This window comes from Ursus americanus, chromosome 11, assembly GCF_024610735.1.
Source record: "Ursus americanus isolate L20-20 chromosome 11, mUrsAme1.1.p, whole genome shotgun sequence".
Lineage (NCBI taxonomy): Eukaryota > Metazoa > Chordata > Mammalia > Carnivora > Ursidae > Ursus > Ursus americanus.
In genome coordinates, this window is record NC_142137.1 from 44,038,596 (window position 1) to 44,060,982 (window position 22,387).

Sequence of the window (22,387 nt, forward strand, 5' to 3'; positions counted from 1 at the left end):
CCGGAAGAGTGTGCTGTAGGTAGTCTGTGCCCCTCCACAAGGAAGGAGGAGATGTCTTGTTTTGGGGGGGGCGGCGGGGAAGAAGTTAAAATTTGGAAATTATAATTTACGTTCACCGAGGGCTCAGTACATCCAGGCACGGTGATAACAGTTTTGGTTCATGCCCACGACCACCTCGTGAGAGAGGAGAAGATGCATGGCACCTTTCAGGAAATGCTTGAGTCCAAGTATATGTCATATTAAGGTGCGTACGTTGGGGCCAGAGTTTTTACGTTTTTAGGAAGGTAAGTTGATGCCTTTACCATACATTAAACAACACATCCAAGTGGTTCTGAGAGATTGCCTCATAATCGTAGAGGCATAAATATAAGTGTTAAAAAGATTCCCATTAGTTTATTCCATACAAGTCAGATTTTGATGCCAAACAAGCTATGAAAAAGCATTTTCTTTTCCTGGCTTTTAGCATTTGGGAATCGCAGATAAAGGATTGTAAACCTGTAGTATTAGCATCCTCATTTCATAAATGAGAGAATGGCTTCAGGATGTTAGCAATAGCCGCGGTTTGCCCAGCCAGCAGGTGACCAACCTGACTGAAATGCCAGTCTTCTGAGTCCTGGTCTATGATATTTTAAGAATTCCAGGCAGATGGACGATGAGAAATCCTAAGAGACACAATTTGGTCTTGGTTCACAGCTACTACCAACCATCCTCCTTATTGTTCTTACTGTTTCTGTGAGTTGTCATTTTCCCTAGCAACCGTAAGCAACTAGGTGACAAGAGAGTGGGAGAAGGAAGAGAGTGGCAGAGTCCAACCCATTCCTAGAATCCTGAGATGCTGTTGGGAAAGCTGACTGTCCAGATTTAGATGAGTTGGCGGCCAGTCCATGAGATCTTCCCAAGAAGAATTAGAAGTTCACAGAACATTCATAAAAGTATTTCTTGAAGACCTACTATGTGTTAGGTACTATTCCAGGCACTGGTGATGCAATGACGTGTATGAAAGTCTCTGCTGTGATAATATACAAGTAACCACATACCTACAGTACACTTGACACCTTCACATAGAATTTGGAAAGAAGTCCAGACTGCAAAATGGGGTCTCCTTAGCAAATAATAGTCTCATAGATGTGTGGATCTCAATTCAAGGAGAGGGGCTTTCACAGGAAAACAGAAGGATGAGAAATTCCTTAAGCTACTGTGTTCCATTTTTCCTATGATCAGGCAATCAAGGTATTAATTCGTCATGCTCTCAAAATATTTGGAAAGGAGAAATAAGGAGGGAAGAGTACTTCTTTGGTCAAGAGGGGCCACAAGGGCACAATGAGGCCCACTGACAAGAACTCATCAGTGAGGATTCCACTGAATCATCAGCAAGGCAAAGCCAGAGGGGGGGGGGGGAGTCCAAGTGGGCCAGGCAAGGGTAGAAGTGGAGGAGATACACAGCTGGGGACGGGGGACAGAGGCCGGGCCCTTCTGAAGCTTGAGTCACAGCATCGGCAATCAAGAGCAGACTGAGAGAAAGAGACTGACCCCCAATGGGGTTCCTTTCCTGCCCAAGGCCAGACTACAGATTGAGACAGCATGGCTGGAGTGGAAGACTGGGAGCCAGGCATTTGCTCATGGACTTTCAGAACAGTAAAAGCAGAAAGAACATATAACATGATACAAGAAGATTCCACAAAGCCGTGAGGACAGATGGGTCAGCTGAACTGGAAAGTGTCCAGAGTACATTATGGGATAAATGATTTTGTGAACGAGCTGAAAACTTAACAACTACTCATAATATCATTTCTATATTAAAATGAGTTGTGCATTCCGAGCCACCAATGTAAAAACAGAAATTTTAAAGAATTCTGGGCTGGAGACACTTGAATTACAATTTCGGTCCGTCGTGGAGGCTGCTGCCGAGACCCACTAGGTGGCAGTGTGGTAGTGATTTGCTGGTAAACACAGACCAGAATAGAGCTGAATAGCAAGCTCTTAGTTTTTTCTGACACTTAGAAGTTCACAATAGAACATATTCGTGGAATAAAGGATGGGAAGTCAAACAATGACTACCATGTGAGCAGCCATTCACATATAAAATAGAACTGTTTTACGAGTAGTTAACAATGGAGCATTTTATAAAAAGTCAAAATAGCAGTGTCGTCTGCTATGTTCTTAAATGATTCTTCTGATAAGTGAATGTTAGACATACATAAAATACAGAAAGGTGATAGAAGAAGACAATGGATGCCTCTCTCCCAGCCGTTACAAAAGCCAGGCTCCCTAGCCGGACCTAGCAAGCTTCAAGGGTTTTCTGTCCCAGACTTTACTTCCTCTTTACCAATCCAAGCTCCCTGCTGCCTTTGGAGATGCCGTTGGAGACCAATCCCTGACAAGTCACCTCATATGACCACCTTACTTCATTCTTTTCATTCGTATTTCCCCCAAATTATGTACAAAGCACACTAACATTTTGCATTGTAAAATTTTCCCGTTCGTTCTTGTTTCTTGGATCATCACTTAATAGCTGTGTGATGTATGACACATCACGTAACCCCTCTGGGCTTCATTTTCTTTATCGGTAAAAGGGAATGATGATAGTATTCACCTCTTAAAGTTATTGCAGGACTGACATGAGTTAATATAAGAAGTGCTTAGACTGATGGGTCACACAGAAAAAGTTTGCTCCCAACCAGAAAGTAAGGTGAGAAGGAAAAAAAAACTGCATTCTGGTTCCCTATTATTGGTGCCTTTTAAGTGCTGGATATATAGCATATAAGCTCAATAAATATTCAAATCAATGAATAAATATTTAAATCAATGAATACATAAATGAATGGCTAAAATACGACTGTGCACCGAGATGCACAGGCATGACTTAATAAATACAATCCAGCCCTTAACATTTAGAATATTACTTTTCTTAAAGATTTCATTTTTAAGTCATCTCTACATCCAGCCTGGGGCTCAAACTCACAACCCAGAGATCAAGAGTCGTCACACGCTCCACCCACTGAGCCAGCCCAGCGCCCCTGGAACATTTAAAGAACATATTTGTGCCTGACTAAAGATAGAACACTTCATAAATAAGCCTTTAAACTAGTTCTTTACATTTTAGATCAAATGTTATTAAATCTCAGGATAATAGTTAAGAAAGATTAGGCAAATCCCAAACTATTGATTTTTTAAAAGAGTTTATTAATTTGAGAAAGAGAGTGAGCACACAAGCAGGGGGAGTGGCAGGCAGAGGGAGAAGCGGGCTCCCCACTAAGCAAGACACCTGAAGTGGGACTTGATCCCACCCGGGATCATGACCTGAGCCGACGGCAGACACTTAACTGACTGAGCCACCCAGGTGTACCCCCCTCCACATATTGATTTAAAATGGTAGACATTTTCAGTTAAAAGTTACCTTTGAGATAAATAGGTTAACCCTCTTATTTTTGGTCTCGAAACCAGGCCTTTAAATTCAGTGCTTTTTTTTTTTTTTTTAATATTTTGCTTCCCCAGTTTGGCAAAAGCCATTAGTATGAGCACATTAAGTGTGGTTGATTTTGCTGTTAAAAATGTATGTGAGGAATATTCTTGACAGTCTATGTTTTTGTATGGTTGTATCCATTTATATAATACTGAAACATAAATTTTGGAACTGGCTTCTTTACCATCAAAATATTAAAAAGTGTTCTTAGATCTGTACTTAGCCTTTTTTGAATTATGAAGCACTTACTTAGCTGTTTGCACCAATTTGCTGCGTGCTTTCTTCCCCTTTGACACTGTTTCTCTTTCCTTGAAAAAGTAGATTAAAACTCTACTTATCAGAAGAATTAGGCTTAGAGTAGAACAAGTCATCTCTTAAATATATCAAGTAAAATTTTCAACTCAAAAGATCTGAACATTATTCTTGAAAATAGCTGCAACGAAAATAACATATATTACATTTTGGAGAAAATTCTTTGGAACAGGAAAATGTTAATTCATGCACAAAACTCGCCCAGACGCAATCACCTAGTAGGGTCTACGTGCAGCCTGCCCACAAAAACGAATCTGGGAACTTCCCATGCAAGCTTGCCAAGGAGTCAGGGGGTCCTGTTGGTTTGTTCTTGTTTTAAATGATAATCTTGCCATTTTAAAATTAAATATATCTTTATTGCCATAAATACCAGTGTAACCTTAAGCGAGATCGCAGGTACCATTCAGCCACAGAGAACTGTATGCATTCAAAAACAAGCCTTGTGCAAGGCTTTTGTCTGGCAGAAATCTCATTGCTGTTCAAGTTAGGATCTCTGTACTTCTTTGCACTTTTGGCGCAGTCCAGTACTGAGATTATTCTTTAAATATCACGGTTTGAGTGGGTTTGACAACATGAGGGACATTTGTGATCTTGGCATGAGTAGATTGAGTGAAGATTTGGAGCCAAGTGTGCTGCAAAGAAACTGGGGGATAAGAAAACGTAGGCTGGGAGGACGGACGTGTTTTTATAAAGAAGTTTTGCTGGGAAAGGGAAGGAGAATTAGCTGAGGGGCGCCTGAGGTCATGGGAGGCTGTCCGTGGTTGTTGTAGGTGGAGAGAGGTACTACAGCAAGGTTGCAAACTGGTACAAGGGAAACATCTTGGTGTGCTCCCGGGGAGAGGCTGCAGACACAGAGGGACTGCTACAATTTTCCCACCGTAACAAGAGAGAGAAGAAAGTCAAGGTCAGATACAAGCAGCTGGTGGATTTAGTGATTGGTATATAATCATCGTGTTTATTTCCTTGATAAAGTCCAAGACAGCCGCAGTTGATGTATTAGGTTTATAACCTGGATCTTGCTAGAGGTTTTCAGCATTTAAACGTATTTTAATGTATCTTTGATACATGCAAAAGCGTGTTTGTCACGCACGTGTAAGTGATGAAGTATACATAATAAAGGAAAGTCCTGGGCTCCTCCCACCCACTTAAAAGCTACACTTTAGAACTTGACCACAACCACTCGCATGCCTCGGTACTCCTTCCTGATCCTGTTGCTCCCTTTCATTCCCAGAAGTAACCAAGATTTTGAAATGTGGGTCTTAACGTGAGTAGCAACTTGCCATCTAGTGCATGCTAGTGCCTTCCTGCATGACTGTCTCGTGAGTGACAACTAGCAGTTATATTGTTAAATAGACTTGGATCAATTAGCAATTCTAATGGATGCTGCATCTGATTTAATACAGAATTTTGAGTAGCTCATATTTAATTCCTTTAAAATTACACCATGAAAAAGGGGCTTACAAGAGATGATAAACAAAAGGAAGATGCGGGGCGCCTGGGTGGCACAGCGGTTAAGCGTCTGCCTTCGGCTCAGGGCGTGATCCTGGCGTTATGGGATCGAGCCCCACATCAGGCTCTTCCGCTATGAGCCTGCTTCTTCCTCTCCCACTCCCCCTGCTTGTGTTCCCTCTCTCACTGGCTGTCTCTATCTCTGTCGAATAAATAAATAAAATCTTAAAACAAAACAAAACAAAAAAAAAAAACAAAAGGAAGATGGGTTTGAATAAAGCTTCCATACGCACTTGACTCGTGTTTGAGTCACATCCATGCTTTAGAGCAGGTGTGACTCAGTCTATAAACGCTGCTGGCAGGAAATACCACATTTATTTATTATTTTAAATCCATATAAAATCTGCTTGAAGCTCCCATGCTGTCAGACAGGTGAGAAATTCAGTCTTAGTCATTAAGGCTACAGAAGAATCGAGAAAGTGCTGCTGAAATTGGGGGAAGACTGTTGCATCTGTGGTTCATCATGGTCATCTCATCCCCATGCTTTACACCCGTGCCCTCTGCTGCGATGCCACATGGAGGCTGGGCGCCTATGCTCGAGACCCAGCTTTGGTGGGGCTAGAGGACAGCCAGACCCCTGTGCAGAATTGCTGTTTTTCTGGGGCTCTGCCCTGGAGCCATGCTCAGAAACCTGCACATAGAACTCCATTCTTTTCCTTCTCGGGTGCCATCTTTCCATCTCCCTCTGTTGACCTCAAAGGCACTACCTCTTCTCGCCTCTACCCCTGCTGCACTTATCCAAGTAATATCAAGGAGTTAGGCTTTCACAAAAAAACAGGAAAATTCTGTTATTTCACGTGGCTTCTGCTTTTCATTCTGCCACGATTATCCTCTGAGTTGAAGGAGCACTGCCCTGAGCCCCGCTTGAAATTGGCAATGGGAAGAGAGGGGAGAGGGGAAGAGGGAAACACAGTTAAACAAATTACTATCTCAGCGAATAATCCTGTAGCATTTCTATATAATGCATGGGCTTTTTATTAAAGAAATTGAAAAGAAAACAGAAAAAAAAAGAAAAACTGTGGCCTACGTGGTATTGAATTTTGACCTTGTGTGACTATTGAGAAAATGGGGATACCCTAGCTATCTCCCTCATTTTATGGCTAAGGCGACTGAGTTCCAGAGACAACACGGTACAGTAGAGACATAAAGGCTTTGCAATTAGCAGAATGAATTAGCTCCCCAATTCTGTGCCTTATTAATTCAGTGATCTTGGGCAAGTTCTATAGTCTCTCTGAGAGTCAGCGTCTCCATGACACCTACCTTACAGGGTTGTCAGGAGATTGAAAGCGCTGACGTGCATACGTGGGATCTTACACAGAACTGGTCCATCGAAGGCCTTCAACACCACTAGTCTCATCGCGCTGGCTCACAGCCATTTGTGCGGGATGCGCAGATCCAGGAGGAAATCCCTGGTTCTCCTACTTCCCGTGCACTCCCTTTCATCTTGCGCTCTCTGTGGTCCTCTGAGAAAGGCAGTGAGACCTGGAGAACCAGGCCCTATTAACAGGAGACCAACCTGTCACCAGCAGACGGGTGGTGTGCACGCTCAGTGGGAAAAGGACACGGCATTTATCAATCACTCCTTTTCATTTAAAAGGTTCATAATATTTGCAAAAACACTTGGCAGCACCAATCGCCTTTGTCTCTGAGCTGCAGGGGACGGGCCAAGGCCTGAGAGTAGCAAAGAGTGAGGCGCCCAGCTGCTCGTTTTCTCAAGCTGACCTTCCCATTCCCAAAGCCAAGCCAAGCGGTCAGCAGGCAGTCAATTAGCCGCATTTGTCATGCTCCAGGGTAAATGGAAGCGAGGCCAAGGTTGCGAATTCTCTCCCCTTATGAGTGGGTGCGCTCCAGAAAGGGAAAACAATGTGCCAAGACTGAGGAGTCCAGCCCTGACCCGGACCAAGCAACTCTCTGCCATGTATGACCTGTCACGGGGACGAGGACAACGGGGAACCTGACGGCTCAGCTTAAGCTGGTCACCACCGAGGAGATAATCCCATTAGTGAATCTTCCTGTCCGAGGACCACCTGTCTCCTGCTAAGTGAAGAACAATGTACTAACTTACTATGTGTTTTAGACTTAAGCAAATTGGATCCGTAATTATTAATTCATTTATTCACTCAACCAACCTTATCAAACCTGAGGTTTTCTTTTTTTTCTCCTAATATTTTATTTATTTATTTTAGAGAGAGAGAGTGTGAGTGGGGGGAAGGGTAGAGGGAGAGACTCTCAAGGAGACTCCATGCTGAGCACGGAGCCTGACGCAGGACTCGATCCCACGATCCTGAGATCTAAACCAAGAGTTGGACCCTTAAACGACTGAGCCACTCAGGCGCCCCAAACCTGAGGTTTTCTAAATCAACATTCTCAAACACGTACTCTGTGCCAGTGGATTCCTATGCATTAGCTATTCAAATGAAAGTTAACATTTATTAAAACAATGCATTAAGCACTTTACATGAGCTATCTTTTTCATTATCAAAAAACACTTATGAGATCTGTTCTGGCATCCTGCTTTACAAACAAGGAAAATGAGGTTCAGGGTGCGAGGCACATACAGTGGTAGAGCTGGGATTTGAATCCTGATTTGCCTGTGTTTAATCATTGTATGACAGTGCATTCTAGGGTCCAACCTAGTGCATGCCACTATCTCTGGGAAATTTTCCTTCCAAAAAAGGAAGAAGGAATACTAATGACGATTATAGAGGATAGACCTGGTAAGTGGAAGCAACATGTGTGATAACGGATTCTGTTTGTGTATTTACCATAAGTAAAATGGGCGTCTCATAGTGATTTCTATTCAGAAATATTCAGAGAAAAACTCACCATATTTTCACATTATGAGGTAGCAGTCTTAAGCGAGCACTTTCTATAATAGAGTCATTCCCTGCCTGGAAATGAAGGAATCAATCTTGCTATAGTAGGTAGTGTTCTGTAAGTGCTCTAAAATGCAGGTGTATGGACTCCTAAGCTGGAAATTTCATTATCTAAAATGCTGGTCATAGCACTTAAAACTCCAGCTATTCACATTAATATCGGGGGAGCACCTGCCATCACTCTTCACATCTGTAGATGGGCCCCAAACGCCTGACAAAGTCTTTGACGATTCTCTGGTTCCCTGTGCCAAGAGGAAAAGTTAACTGCTGTAAGTTGTGACCCTTTGAGGGGGAGTAGCACTTCCTTGTACGTGTCAGAATCTGGATATGTAATATGCCCTTTCCCAAATCTCCACCCCTCCACGCAAGATGTGTAATTGGCACCTTACTACCCAATCTGGTGATGAACTTTGCACAGGACTGGTTTCTAGCCACTTCGTAAGTGCCCCCCAGGCAGTGTTTGTACTCACGAGGGTTTATATAAAGTGTTATGACTCAGCTATGAAGCACTGAATGTGTTAGCATCAGACCTTCACTAGACCATCAGATGCTCACCCGGCGGAGAGGGTAAGTCCAGCCTGAAGCAGACACAAGTTGGGGAGTGTTAGTTTTCAGTGTTACCAGCATTCACCATCTGCTGCTTGCACTGAAGACACTTAGGCTCCTTAATCCACAATCACACTTTCTCCTTTCCAAACTCTTCTTTCAAAAAGTAGGACTTCTAAGAATTAATTTCCACTGTTACTTCTGTAACAGGTGGTTGGGTGTAGAAGAAAGAACATCGGTAGTCCGGACATGAGTTCTGAGTCAACGTAAGATGTTGGTCTTTCCAATTCAATTATCTTATATAAATTTCTAAGTCGATTTCTCTCAGTTTATATGATCAAGTTTGTCCTCCTCATGTAGACCCTCAAAAGTCAGAGGATTCTTAAGATTGTGAAAATTTGCCCATAGGGCTCACTACATGATATGCAGAGGAGATATTTCATACATATAGTCTTATCCTCCACTACACTCTCTAGGGACCATGACTTCTACTTCAATATATACCCAATCTATAATGCAGAGGCGGCTACATGATATTTGTTTTCTATTGCTGCTATATTGGTGGTTTAAACAATACAAATTTATTCTTAAAATTCTGGAGTTCAGGGGGCATTTGGGTGGCTCAGTCAGTTGAGTGTCTGACTCTTGATTTCAGCTCAGGTCTTGATCTCAGGGCTGTGAGTTTGAACCCTGTGTTGGGCTCCATGCTGAGCTGAGCGTGGAGTCCACTTAAAAAAAAAAGGAAGTCGGAAGTCCAAAGTGTGTCCCCCTGGACTGAAGTCAAGGTGTTGTCAGGGCTGGTTCCTTCTGGAGGCTCTAAAGGAAAATCACTATCCTTGCTTTTTCCGACATATCTTGGCTTTGTTGCCCCTTTCCTCCATCTTCAAAACCAGCAGCATAGCATCTTCAAATTTCTCCCTGACTCTGACTCTCCTGCCTTTCTCTTTCACTTATAAGGACTCTGGTGACCATATTATGCCCACCTGGATGGTCCAGGGTAATCGCCCCACATCAAAGTCAGCCGATTAGCAACCTTAATTCCTCATTGTTAAGTAATACAATATATTCACCTTTCTTGATGTTTGGGCATGGACATCTTTGGGGAGCTATTACTCTGCCTTCCACAAACACTAATCAATTAAATAAACGCAAAAAGGGTTAAAGTAAAATCAGAATGGATTCTCAAAAATCTTGTCTTTTAATTCCACAAAACTTTTCTGGATTCTAAAGGAAGAAAATACTGGATCTAATCCAAGATCCAATTTGATATTCTGATCATTCTTATATTTATATCATTTTGAGATTTATTTTTATTTTTATTTTTGCAAACGCCTTAGTGTAAGGTTTTCTGCTATTGTAGTCAGCCATCTGGCATGCTTTATGATAAAGTTCAAGGTTAACACTTCTTCAAATTGTGTCTCTTCTTGAACCTTTTTTCCCCCTGATGATGTTTAATTTCCCTGATGCAGTCAGACCGCCAGACAAGGTGTGTCATCTTTGAGTGAAATCTGTCTGGAAGCAAAATATGATGTTAGAAGCATTAAAATGTTTCCAATACATTTGGGCCATATAAGGTTTTTAGGTGCCTCTAATAGTTGAGCCTTATTGATGTTAGATTCCACAAACTCTCAGCATTAATGTTCGTTTATTGTTTGACAATTTGCTGTCAAGAAAGCAAGCAAGCAAGGAAGCTACATAATAATAACCAATATGGACTATCATTTTATCTTCCTTTAACACAGCACATGACATCAGAATTTTTCAGCTAATTGACAAGTGAGACCATTCTATGGACAATATAAAATGGTCAAACATTAATGAATTTTAAGTAAGTAAAGATACAGTAGGAAGACCTAGTTTTACTTTTTTTTTTTAAGAGATAGTGGGGGAGGGGCGGAGGGAGGAGAGAGAATCTCAAGCAGACTCCCCCACTGAACACGGAGCCTGACACAGGGCTCTATCTCACAACCCTGAGACCATGACCTGAGTGGAAACCAAGAGTTGGACGCTCAACTGACGGAGCCACCCACGTGCCCCTACTTTTTGTTTTTAAATCAGGTTTCAGTGGTTTGTTTGTTGTTTTCTCTCGCTTGAGAACATGCAGAGATTTGTTGAATGAGAAATGGAATAGAATCAGGCTTAACTTCTCTCCAAATTAAATGAAGCCCACACTGGTTGGGGGAAGCCCACTCTGACTAAACACTCCAATAACATTTCAGTTACACACAGGTGGATGAGGATATGTCAGGGCGACACATTCCATGGCACACATGCTAGAGGTGTATTATAGTGACAACCTGGTGTCCATGCAGACGGACTTTTAACTGTTCGTGAGCAAAGCCCTGGAGGGCATTTTGGGATGGGCGCACTACAAGTGGTGTCCATGGCAGCCCTTGTGAGTGGGACGTTTGTTATGGTAGCCGGTTGTTAGACACATGGAAACATGCTCTTTGAAAGCCTTCTGGGAAATAAATGGCCAAAGAATGACATTTCACTCTATCTTCTCTACTTTCTCTAACCCTGATAACTGGATGACCCAAACACATTCGCAAATTCAGTTCAATAAATTTCAGATATTCATAAACAATTCCTGTTAACCTACCAATAGACTAAACTTGGCAGGGAAAGTAAGAGTTCCTACAAACCCAAACCACAGACATGTCTCTTGACTTAACGTGAAACATTGACCTGGTCTTTGGACAGGGATTGTTAACCTCAGGCTTATGAATAATTGGAGGGTCCAAAAGGATATCAGGCCAATAATGAATTCTCTACAAGCATAGGGAAATTTTGTGGATATGATGGCATTAGGCTTTTTCTGGGATGAGGAACCATAGCTTTCACCAGATTCTCAAATGACCTTGTATCTAAAATATAATAATAAAGAAAACAAAATGGCTCAGGACCAGAAATTTAGAATCTTCCCCTCTCCAGATGTTGCTTACAAACCTCAGAAAAAAAATGTTTCAAGTTCATGATGAGATGTTTTTTGGCTACCATGAATAAACTGAGCAGCGGCTTTGGAAAATTAATGTGAAAACATAAAAATATAATTGCTAAGCAACCTGTGCATTAAGCATCATTTTCAATTAATTTTAGCCAAGAATTGGGCTATTAATTTTAATATCTTACAATCACATTTATAATTAAAGTTAATCACTTTAGAACTCACTTTAGAGGCTCTCCAAACCATGGCATGTTTTTGTTTATTCAAGGATTTCTCTCCTTTTAAAATTATGAGACACCATATTGTCTTGACAGACTTCCAGAATACTGGAAATGTACAAATCCTTTTCTTTAATGATAGCTTAAAAGGTGAGACCCTTTTGTTAAAAGAAACAAAAAAAGAAAAAAGAAAATTATTTAACCCCATATTCAATATATAGTAAGTTTCATATGAAATGCAACATTTTAATTCATTTTACCTATTTTGGATCTCTGGTAAGAAGCTAAATCGCTTCCTTGAAAGATAGCAGTAACAAATATCCTTAAAATTTCATAAAATTATCAAAGGCTTTATCTATAGTGTATAAAAGAAAATGTTGACCATGTTTTGATATGTAAGCACGTGGCTGGTGAACCTAGAAAATTCAGACCATTCTGGGGGGCCTTGATTCAAAACTATTAGGAACAAAACTTGACTTTTCTAGAATGGAGTTAAGTCAGTAATTTTGGGAAACTTCTGGAAAAAAACTTAACTTTTTGGAGATGATGATGAAATTTGATTACTTCTGTGATTATTGTTATTGATTTTTAAATGTACTTTGGGTTTTGGGGTAATTTTATATTGAATCTGGTATAGAATGCAATTTCAGGGATGCATTATCAATAGCTCTCAGAATTCTTTTTCAAATAGCCTTTTAACTTAGAAAAGATTTCATTTCACTGAAAGCTCAGGCCTTCTCCCTGAGGTCCCTTAGGTCAGCCCGACATCTCCGCAACTTGGGATCCAAAGTGAACTACTGATATGGTAAGTCATCACCAAGAGAATGGAAAGGATGTTTTATAGTCACACAGAACTTTTTCTGAAACTTCTGGTCAGCACAAAAATAACATTCCGATGGATGGGTAAAGAAACAATTAAATAATAAAAAGCATGTCTCTATGGTACTGCGGCAAAATGAAATGTATCCCACAGCTCCAATTCTTACATTGCTCGCCTTTTCCTCTCCTCAGGGTCAGACAATGAGTACTTAGTCCCAAGAGCAGAGGACAGGGGGTGCAGTGTAAGCTGGGCAGGTTAGAGGCTAGGAGTACTGAGAAGTGGCTGTAAACTGGAAATGACAGGACAGAACGTGCTGGAGGAGGAATCACTGGCGCAGAGACAAGGGCAGCTCTTCTACCCCAGTGGATGCCCTGAGAGAGCAGGGATGGCCATGGACCCCCAAGGCAGCAGGCAACCCTCAGGGAGGAAAATCTTTCTGGGTTTGTTTTCTTCCTCTTATTAACAATTTATTTTTCTTATTGTAGAATACCAAATACTGTAGAAAATTTGGTAGTACCTAAAAAAGAAAATTCACCCCGAACCAGCCCAACCAGTAAGGACAACTGCTGACATTTGGTTATTTTCTTCCTAGTACTTCTCCTACACGTGCATCTTTAGCCACCTGTTTGTTTGCACACCATCCAAATCCTGGAATCTAATTCGTAATCCAACCTTATCCTCTTTATGTTTTATACTCTAACACTTTTTCCAGAGACGCTGGTTTCTCACCTTCCTGGGCCTTGATGGGCAATCCCTCCCTACTGATGCCAACCCGTCCCTATTATACATATTCTCCAAAGACGGGAGGAGGGAAGGAAGAAGGAAGAAAAGAAAGATTTACTTGGGCCTGGGACATTTTCCTCTGCTATTTCAGGACACTGGCCCCCACTACACCTAACTCACCCCCTCCAACTCCCCTATCAAAAGTTCTGCATGATTTGTTTATACCCAGATCACAGAATAGTATACAAATGGAGGAAGAAAAGATGCTGCATTGATCTACACCGGGGTGGTGAATAATTTTCCATCAAATTAATCCGTCAGTTTGCTCTAAAATTCCTTAAGAGGGGGGGGAGATGATCAAGTGGCCCAATAGTTAACAAGTACTTAATAAATAAACGCCTGAGTTGAATTTTATGGGTTTTTTGTTGTGGGGTAGGGGAAAGAAGCCTGAAGAGAACAGGAAGGCATCAGAGGCCTGCATGGAGCTGGAGGCAGTGGGCCAGGGGGCCCCACTCGAGGGAGAGAAGTGTTGGGATAGAGGCCTAGGCATGAAAAAGGCAAATCTCAAAATCTCACAATCTGTTTTTTCTTCAATCCAACAGAAACGAGCAGACACCTCCATCCAGTGAGACATTTCCTGTGAGACAGCTGTGGAAACAACTCCTCACCTTCTCCTGCCTGGGAAGGTGCTCCTCACGCTGAAAGAACTGTTTTGGATAAAACAGGTAAAGCTGGGTTAGTCTAGATAGAACTGTATTTGTGTGGGCGGATAAGAATTCCCTAGGCCAGGACAGCCATATACCAAACTATGAATGAGATTGGTTTGGGGGAGGTGGGGATAGGGAGAGCATGTCCGTGTCCTGAAAGCCCCTCAGAGATGGGGCCATTCGGGATGCTCGTGCATCCTCTGTGTCTTGGCACGTGTTCACTGAATGAGTAAACAGAAACTGACCTTCTAAGTCCCTCCTTACAGGGAGGAAATAAGAATTTGCCAGCTGTCCTCGTAGTACAAAAGAGGGCAGCCTGCCTGATTTTCACATATGCACATAGGCAGCATAAGAAGGAAAGACAGGGAACAGATTCTCCTAACGGGAACTCAAAAATTCTCAGTATCTATCATGAGTCATGGATTTTGTCCTATTCCCGAGTTGAATGTTAGGACATTCAGATAAAGCAGTTCTATTAGTGCTATAAGAGGGGTTATCCATAAGTCTAGAAGGGTCAAAACCAAACTAGGTTGTTAGGACAAGCTGAATATTTTTCATTTATCTTGCTGCGATAAGCAGCCATTGAAGTTTTTAGGCAAGAAAATGACTTCATTAAAAATTAATATGATGGTTTTATGAAAAAAAGAGGGGGATCAGTTCCTGTCAAGGAGCTATTTTTTTTAAGGAGCTATATTAATGAATAAAGATATTAAGGCTTTATGAATAAAAGCCCATTAAAATTATTTTGGCAGATGGTTTTACGTATCGTATCTTAAAACTCAAGTGTGACTCACAGCTTCAGGGGTTTTGAATTGAAACCTCTTCACTTTATGACTTTTCTTACTATAAATAAAACCACCTCTGCCAATAGTAACCACCAATTCTCGTGTTTAGGACGGCAAATTCTCTCCAGTCAAAGGGCCCTAAAGACCCATTCTATCAACACCAATGTTAATGCCAAGTGAATAGGACGATCTAGCTAACTTAGGCTGAAAGTCCTTGAAGACTATGAAATTTTCTCTTTCTCAAAACTTATCATTCCAGTGAGGTCTTCATGCTCGCCAAGCTAGAAATTAAACATTTTGAGAAGTCGATCCTTATTTTGAATGGAATTCACGGTTGCTGTAAGCAGCAAAGAAAGCCTATGCTACTGGAGGGAGATTTACCTGTAACAGACATGTCTTCATTCTGAGAGTTTTAGAAGCTTTTTTTTTTTTTTTTAATTAATGAGCCTCAGCAAAGAGGATTAGGATGCTATAGCTTATCCTAGTTTTGGTTTATAATTCCTTAAAAACTACAAAGTTAGAGGAAGTTGGAACATTTTTCATTTTCTCGTGTTTCTTTTTTGTTTGCTTTTATCAAGATATAATTGACATAGAACATTATATCAGTTTCAGGTGGACAACGTAATGATTCGATATTTGTATATATCACAGAATGATCACCACAGTAAGTTAACACCCACCACCACACATAGTTACAAGTTTGTTTTTTCTTGTGATGAGAACTTTTAAGATCTACTCTTTTGGTAACTTTGAAATATGTGATACAGTATTACGAACTACTGTTGCCATGCTGTACATTACATCCCATGACTTATTTACTCTATAACTGGAAGTTTGTATCTTTTGACCCCCTGTACCCATTTCTTCCAACTGCCCTCCCCCACCTCTGCAACCACCAGTCTGTTCTCTGTATCCATGCACTTGTTTCTCTGTTTTTCCTAGCTTCTACATACAAGTGAGCTCAAGCGTATTCCCATTTCCTACTGTTTCTGTGGGCAAAGAGCAAACAGGAAAGTGTTAGAGTACATACTTCTTGCTTCTCTCCTAACTCCCTTTGGGATCTCTGTGTTAAAGTTTCCTCTGGTCCACATCCCTTCATCTTTGAAATTTTCGACTCCTGCTCAGTTAAAAAGGCCAATGCTGTGCTCTAGCTTAACAGCCTGATACAGAGGGCCCAGTGATGAAGAGAGCAGGAATAGAAGGATTTGGACCATAGCAGTGTTTCCAAATCAGCTTTAAATTGACAGCTCTTCATTTCGGAGTTTTTAAATGTATTTGCATAGCCATTGTTAAGCTGTTAGTCTGTTCCCTTCTCGGCTACCCATTTTTTCTGTGTGGGTACAATTGCTCAAACCCAGAGTGGAGGACAAAAGCCTTCTAGAACCTAAGCACCTACACATATGTTTTTGTTTTAATAGGCTATGAATTTTGGCATTTTAATAGTTTGAAATGGGCGTCCAGAAATAAAATCTCAATTTCTTTTCTTTTAACATTTATTTTTTTATATTTTTTAAAGATTTCATTTATTTATTTGACAGAGAGAGAGACAGCCAGTGAGAGAGGGAACACAAGCAGGGGGAGTGGGAGAGGAAGACGTAGGCTCATAGCAGAGGAGCCTGATGTGGGGCTCGATCCCATAACATGGGGATCATGCCCTGAGCCAAAGGCAGATGCTTAACGACTGAGCCATCCAGGTGCCCCTTTAACTTTTATTTTTTTTAATTTATTTTTTAGTAGGCTTCACACCCAACGTGGAGCTTGAACTCATGACTCCGAGATCAAGAGTCACATGTTCCACCAACTGAGCCAGCCAAGTGCCCCTAAAAAAATCTCACATTCTATCATTGCACTTGTTAGAGTAAATAAAGGTACAATTTAAAATAATGTGATTTGCTATTGAAGCTGGAGTCCTACAAGGCCCTGGATGCTTCGCCCAAGACGCCTCTCTCTCATCTCTCACCATTCACCCGCTCCTTCATCTTCCTGGCCATCCTGGCCTTCTAGTTTGTCCCCAAACATGCCCAGAACATTCCACCTCAGAGTTTTGTTTTGTTTTGTTTGCATTTGCTGTTCCCTCAACCTGGTCTGTCCCTGCTGCAGATGTTTTTGAAGCTGTGTCTTATCCCATTTAGATATTCCCTTCAAACATCCAGCCCTAGAGAAGACTTCACTGATGCCTGTATGTAAAACTAGTCACTCCTGCTCCAGGATCACTCTCTAGAATCTTCCCCTGTTTTATGTCTTCATAGCACTCATCACTTCCTTTTGCTATACTTTGTATGTAATGATTTTCTGCCCCTCTGGGATCCGAGTCATTAATAGTAGAGACGGTCAGGCCAGAACAAGGCGTGGTACACAGTAGTGGGAGCTTATGAGAAATATGTTGAATAAAAAACCAAACCTTTGTTATCACAAGATTATACTTTCTGACCTTGTCATAGATGGCACCAGAGACCCTAACAGCCTTCTTTTTCTTTTTTCCTGAGGGTTGAGTTCATCAAAATGTGCTCTGCTGTCAGTCCTTCGCCCTCTCTGGATCTAGTAGGTTCCCTTCCCTGTAGAGCTGTAGGGAAGAAATAAGAGGACCCTCAAATACTTAACTGGTTTGCAGTAATTAATTATATTTCGTATGCTCTCAAACCTGAGTGGCTCATCTTAATGTTGCTTTGCTTCTAATTTTGCAAGGGACTCACAAACAATTTCACCAAAATACTCCTTTTGCCGAGGAAAGTGGATTTTTACCTTTATATCTACTGCGCCATGAACTAGGAGCATATGTCAAATCATTAGATGGGAATTCAGAACTAGCTTGTTATATTGTGTTTTGCCTTTAAAAGTCCCTGTGATTTTAAAAATTTTCTCGTAATAAGTCATCTTTATATTTCAATAAAAAATCTTTCCTCCATCATCCAGCAAAACTGTGGATCCAGTAAGCGGGCCCTCATTAATCTCTTGATTTGCAAAAGCCCCTGGCAAACCACCTGCATTCTCACCATAACCATTTACCAGAAGATAGTATTTTCACATAGGAAGGTACTGAGCAACAAGACAGGAGACCTGTATCCTTGTCCTAGCCCTGATATTTGTTAGTTGTCAGGTTCTGGGCAAGTTAAACTCTTTGAGCTCCAACATTCCAATGTGTACCTTTTCTTTCAAGGTTAAAAAAGTAATTTCAAATCCTCTATTGGGTAATTGATCAATCTGTGAAGGAAAATCTACTGGCACACTATACACTTCACAAGACATTGTAAGAGAGCATCGTTCATGAGTATATTTGGGTAAACATTGTAAAAGCATCGCTCTCGGATTTTTTTGGTTGGCACATATTAACTTTTGTTTAACTCATTAATGAGGAAGCTGACAAGAAAATAAAAGAGCTGATTTGACATGCATTTGAGGAATGAGGATTTATTTTGTCAGGAGGAAAAGGAACGCTATGTGAGACATCAGGCTAGTTAATAGGGTTAATTTCTCTAATAGCAATAATGTGTCACTTTGTTTTTTAAATCATTTAAAAGTTGCTAATCAAATACACTATGGCAAAAAGTTGCGTTCTGTTATAAGGCAGAAGAGTATAATTAGATAATGCTCTTGCTAGCAAGATGTCAAAAAATCAAGCAACCATTACCTTGCCTTTTGGAGTACATTATTCTTTGATACATTGAAAAGATGGAAATGCAATGAAGCTGCAGATTGATTGCATTTGGCTGAAGGTCCCATAGAAGTTCCTTTCAGGAAGGTTTTAATTCAGATTGCACTTCTCCAGTAAGGAGACCAAAAATTCTGTATTTTAGTTGATGAATTATAAGGTGAAATCTGGTATTTAAATTTGTTGTTGTGTGTGTATATGCCAGGTTTGAAGAGAAGTCTGAAAATATGAACACGAACTTCCTGAATCTGTCATTTATCAGTAAGATCCATCTGTTGTTAGGTCCACAGTTATAGAGAACAGAAAAGTCTTAATGATTGCTATTTTAAAAATATTATTATGAAATTAATACAAAGTCATTATAAAAAATTAAAGGAACAGAATTGTATAAAATAAAAATTAGAATGAATTTAGTTTCATTCTCCACTGGTAGTCTCTGTTAATATTCTGGTATGTATCCTTCCATGCCTTACACTTTTATACACACACACACACACACACACACACGCACACACACACACTTTTACAAAGATGGGATCCCACCATAAAAGGTGTTCTACAACTTCTTCTCTCACTTAACAGTATCTCTTTGACATCTACCCATGTCAGTGGATATGGATCTTTTCTGTTTAGGGCTACAGGTATTCCATTGTGTCAACATATCATAACTTGACTAGTTTCCTCCTGATGAGCACCGACGTGCTTCTCCGTTTTCCCTGAAAGACAGTCAACAGTCCTTGAGAACCCAACTGCATGGCTCATAAGCCCAGTTCCTCTAGGTACTTGTGGAAGTCACTTAACCTCTGTAGTTCTCAGTTATTTCAGCTGTAAAATGGGGCAAAAATTAGTACTTACTCTAGAAGATTTTTGTGAAGACTGAATAGATGTAAAATGCTTAGAATTGTGCCTATCTCATAGTAAGTACGATATGAAGGTTTGCTATGATATTTTTGCTACGATGGACAATACTGCAATCCATTGCTTTTATATATATCTGAATTTTAACTCTTGAATAAATTGGATGTTTTTGAGGACACAGAATTTAGACCATGGTGAAAACAGCCAATGAACTCTTCATCTTCATTTCTTATTTAGCAGAAGAATGAATGGAAGAGGCAGTGCATGGCTCTGCTCATTGAATACCAGTGCTGGACAGTGTAAATAAAATATGTATTTTCTGAATTTCTCCAACTCATCATTATTCCCAATGTCCTGGTTCAGTCCATCATCTTCCCTTACCTGGGCTATTATAAAAATCTCTAACATTTTTGCCAGCCTGCTTCTGAGTTTCTCACCCTTCCACAAAACTTCTACCACTTCTGTCAAAAGGACATGCTAATGTTCCCTGATGTCTCCAGGATAAAACCTGAACTCTTTAACCTGGAGTGCAAAGCCCTCTGTGAACTGGTCCTGGTCTATCTCTCCAGATTCCTTTTATAGCTCTGGCTTCCTTGCACACTCCTGCCATACTGGCTTTATCTACACTCTCCTGAATGTACCACACTGTTTTCTCCTCCGGAAATCGCACACAGTTCTGTGTCTTTTAATTCTGTCCCCCCCGTCCACCCTTTGAAGCTTCTTCATCTTTAAGACCAAGATCTTATATCCCCATGTCTTTGAAACCTCCTTTGAACTATAACTCCCCAAAGGATTTCTGAGAACCCCTACTTTATATCATCATTTTGTACCCCTATCAAGGCACTTTTTGTATTGCGATTGTATGCTTATAAAAGTGCCAAAACACACCAGACCACAATAAATATGAGGAAAAGGATTCTGGCTCACTCATTTTTATATGGCCCTAACTGAATACAATGTCCAATACGTTACAGGAATGCTTTCTGAATTAATGAATGAACAATCTAAAACTTAATTTCTACACATATTTTATTTTAAGCCTCTTCCCTTAGGTGGGAGGTGTGGTAAGCCTGGGGAAATGTATCTACTTCCAGGGTTAGACTAAAATCTCTCAGATAATCACCTGGGGATTTTAAAGCAGCCTAACATGAATCATGTAAGTGAATGTTGAATAAGCCCTGAACTTATGAATAAAAAGACCCAGGTTCTAGTTATGTCCCTGCTTAAAAGAAGATGTGGCCTGCTTAAGTTCATTATGGCTCATTCCCTTATAGAAATAGGTGTTTCCAGATCAGCAGTGCCATAGTGGCCAATGATCCCAATTGTCAAAACTCATTGAATGACTATTGTAATAGAACAGATGATCAGGTTTGACATTTCTTTTGAAAAATGAATGTGTCAACATTTCCTCATGTTTTGAAATAAGTGTGTGAAAGGGTGTTCCCAGGGCTCTTAAATAGCACAATTTAAACTGCATTCTATTTTGCCAACACTGTGGCTTCCTTAGAGACTATACGTAAGTGTAAATGGTTACTATTTACAAAGTCAGCTGTACATTGTACAGATTTTTGTTGGTAGTAGAATTAAGGCATCTAGATCTTTATAAACATTTTAGAATTCAAAATACCAAGTCATCTTGCTCTCATTTAATAAAAACAGATCTCATATAATTGTCAAAAAAGAACTTATCCTTCTTTACTCTAGATCATAATTATGGGTGGAGAAACAATACTGAAAGAAGATTTGGTGGGTATTAAAATCTTATTTTATTAACTAATTTAATGTGCATGTACTGTGATTTGATTGAACAGAATTTATTTATTTATTTATTTATTTATTTATTTATTTATTTATTTATTAGAAAGAGAGAGAGGGAAGGGAGAGAGGGAGAGAGAGAGAGAGAGAATCTTAAGCAGATGCATGACCAGTGTGGAGCCTGATGCGGGGCTCGAACTCATGACCCTGAGATCATGACCTGAGCTGAAATCAAGAGTTCGATGCTTAACTGACTGAGCCATCCAGGCACCCCAACTGAGCATAAATTAAAGACTAAATTGTTTTACAGTTAATTTTCACCATGCCCAAGAGTGTGACGCCGAGAGGGCACCCCTCTTTGGTAAAAGGTGTAGCACTCACAAGGAGATTGAGACACTTGTTGAACATCTGCTATATGTCAGACTAAGTGCTTTACAAATACTATTCTATTATCATTGAATCCTTGACACTTTATGGATGAGGACAATGGAGTCCAAAGTGGTCAGTACAAGTTGAGATTTTAACCCAGTTGTTTAATTCAAAAGCTATGCTCTCTGTATAACACCACTGCCATCACAAAATAAGTCAAGCAGAGAAAGACAATTATCATATGGTTTCTTTCATCTATGGAACATAAGAACTAGGAAGATCGGTAGGAGAAGAAAGGGATAAAGAAAGGGGGGGTAAACAGAAGGGGGAATGAAGCATGAGAGACTATGGACTCTGAGAAACAAACTGAGGGCTTCAGAGGGGAGGGGGAGGTGGGGGAATGGGATAGGCCGGTGATGGGTGGTGGGGAGGGCACGTATTACGTGGTGCACTGGGTGTTATACGCAACTAATGAATCATCGAACTTTACATCAAAAACCAGGGATGTACTGTATGGTGACTAACATAATATAATAAAAAATATTTTAAAAAATAATAATTAAATTTAAAAAAACACAGCTAAAAATGCAGCATTTGGGCTGTGCCTCGAGAAAGGATTGAAATGAGGGGTGATATAAGCAAAGCCCCAGGATAGTCACAAGGTAATGTAAACTGGGTCCTAGTGCAGCACTGCTCAAATTTTAACAAGCTGATGAATCACTGGAGGATGTTGTTAATTGTGGAGTATGATCCAGTCGGTTTGGGCTGAAGCCTGAGATCCTGCTATTCTAACAACTGCCAGTGATGCCCACATTTCCGATCCTCAGACCACACTTTGAGTGGCCAGGCG

At 40.6% G+C, this 22,387-nt stretch overlaps 1 long non-coding RNA gene across 4 annotated transcripts in view; it reads left to right on the forward strand.

Annotated features, from left to right (window-relative positions):
• LOC123797594 (uncharacterized) overlaps positions 1 to 21,841 on the forward strand; it is a 36,480-nt gene extending 14,639 nt beyond the window's left edge. For 2 of the 4 annotated variants that reach the window (XR_006780986.2, XR_015726112.1), the window contains exons 3-4: positions 14,017 to 14,139; positions 15,513 to 21,841. This is a non-coding gene — a long non-coding RNA (uncharacterized LOC123797594). The remainder of the gene's footprint in view (positions 1 to 14,016; positions 14,140 to 15,512) is intronic. The other 2 variants (XR_015726110.1, XR_015726111.1) reach the window with 2 other exon arrangements.
• The last annotated feature ends 546 nt before the right edge of the window (positions 21,842 to 22,387 follow it).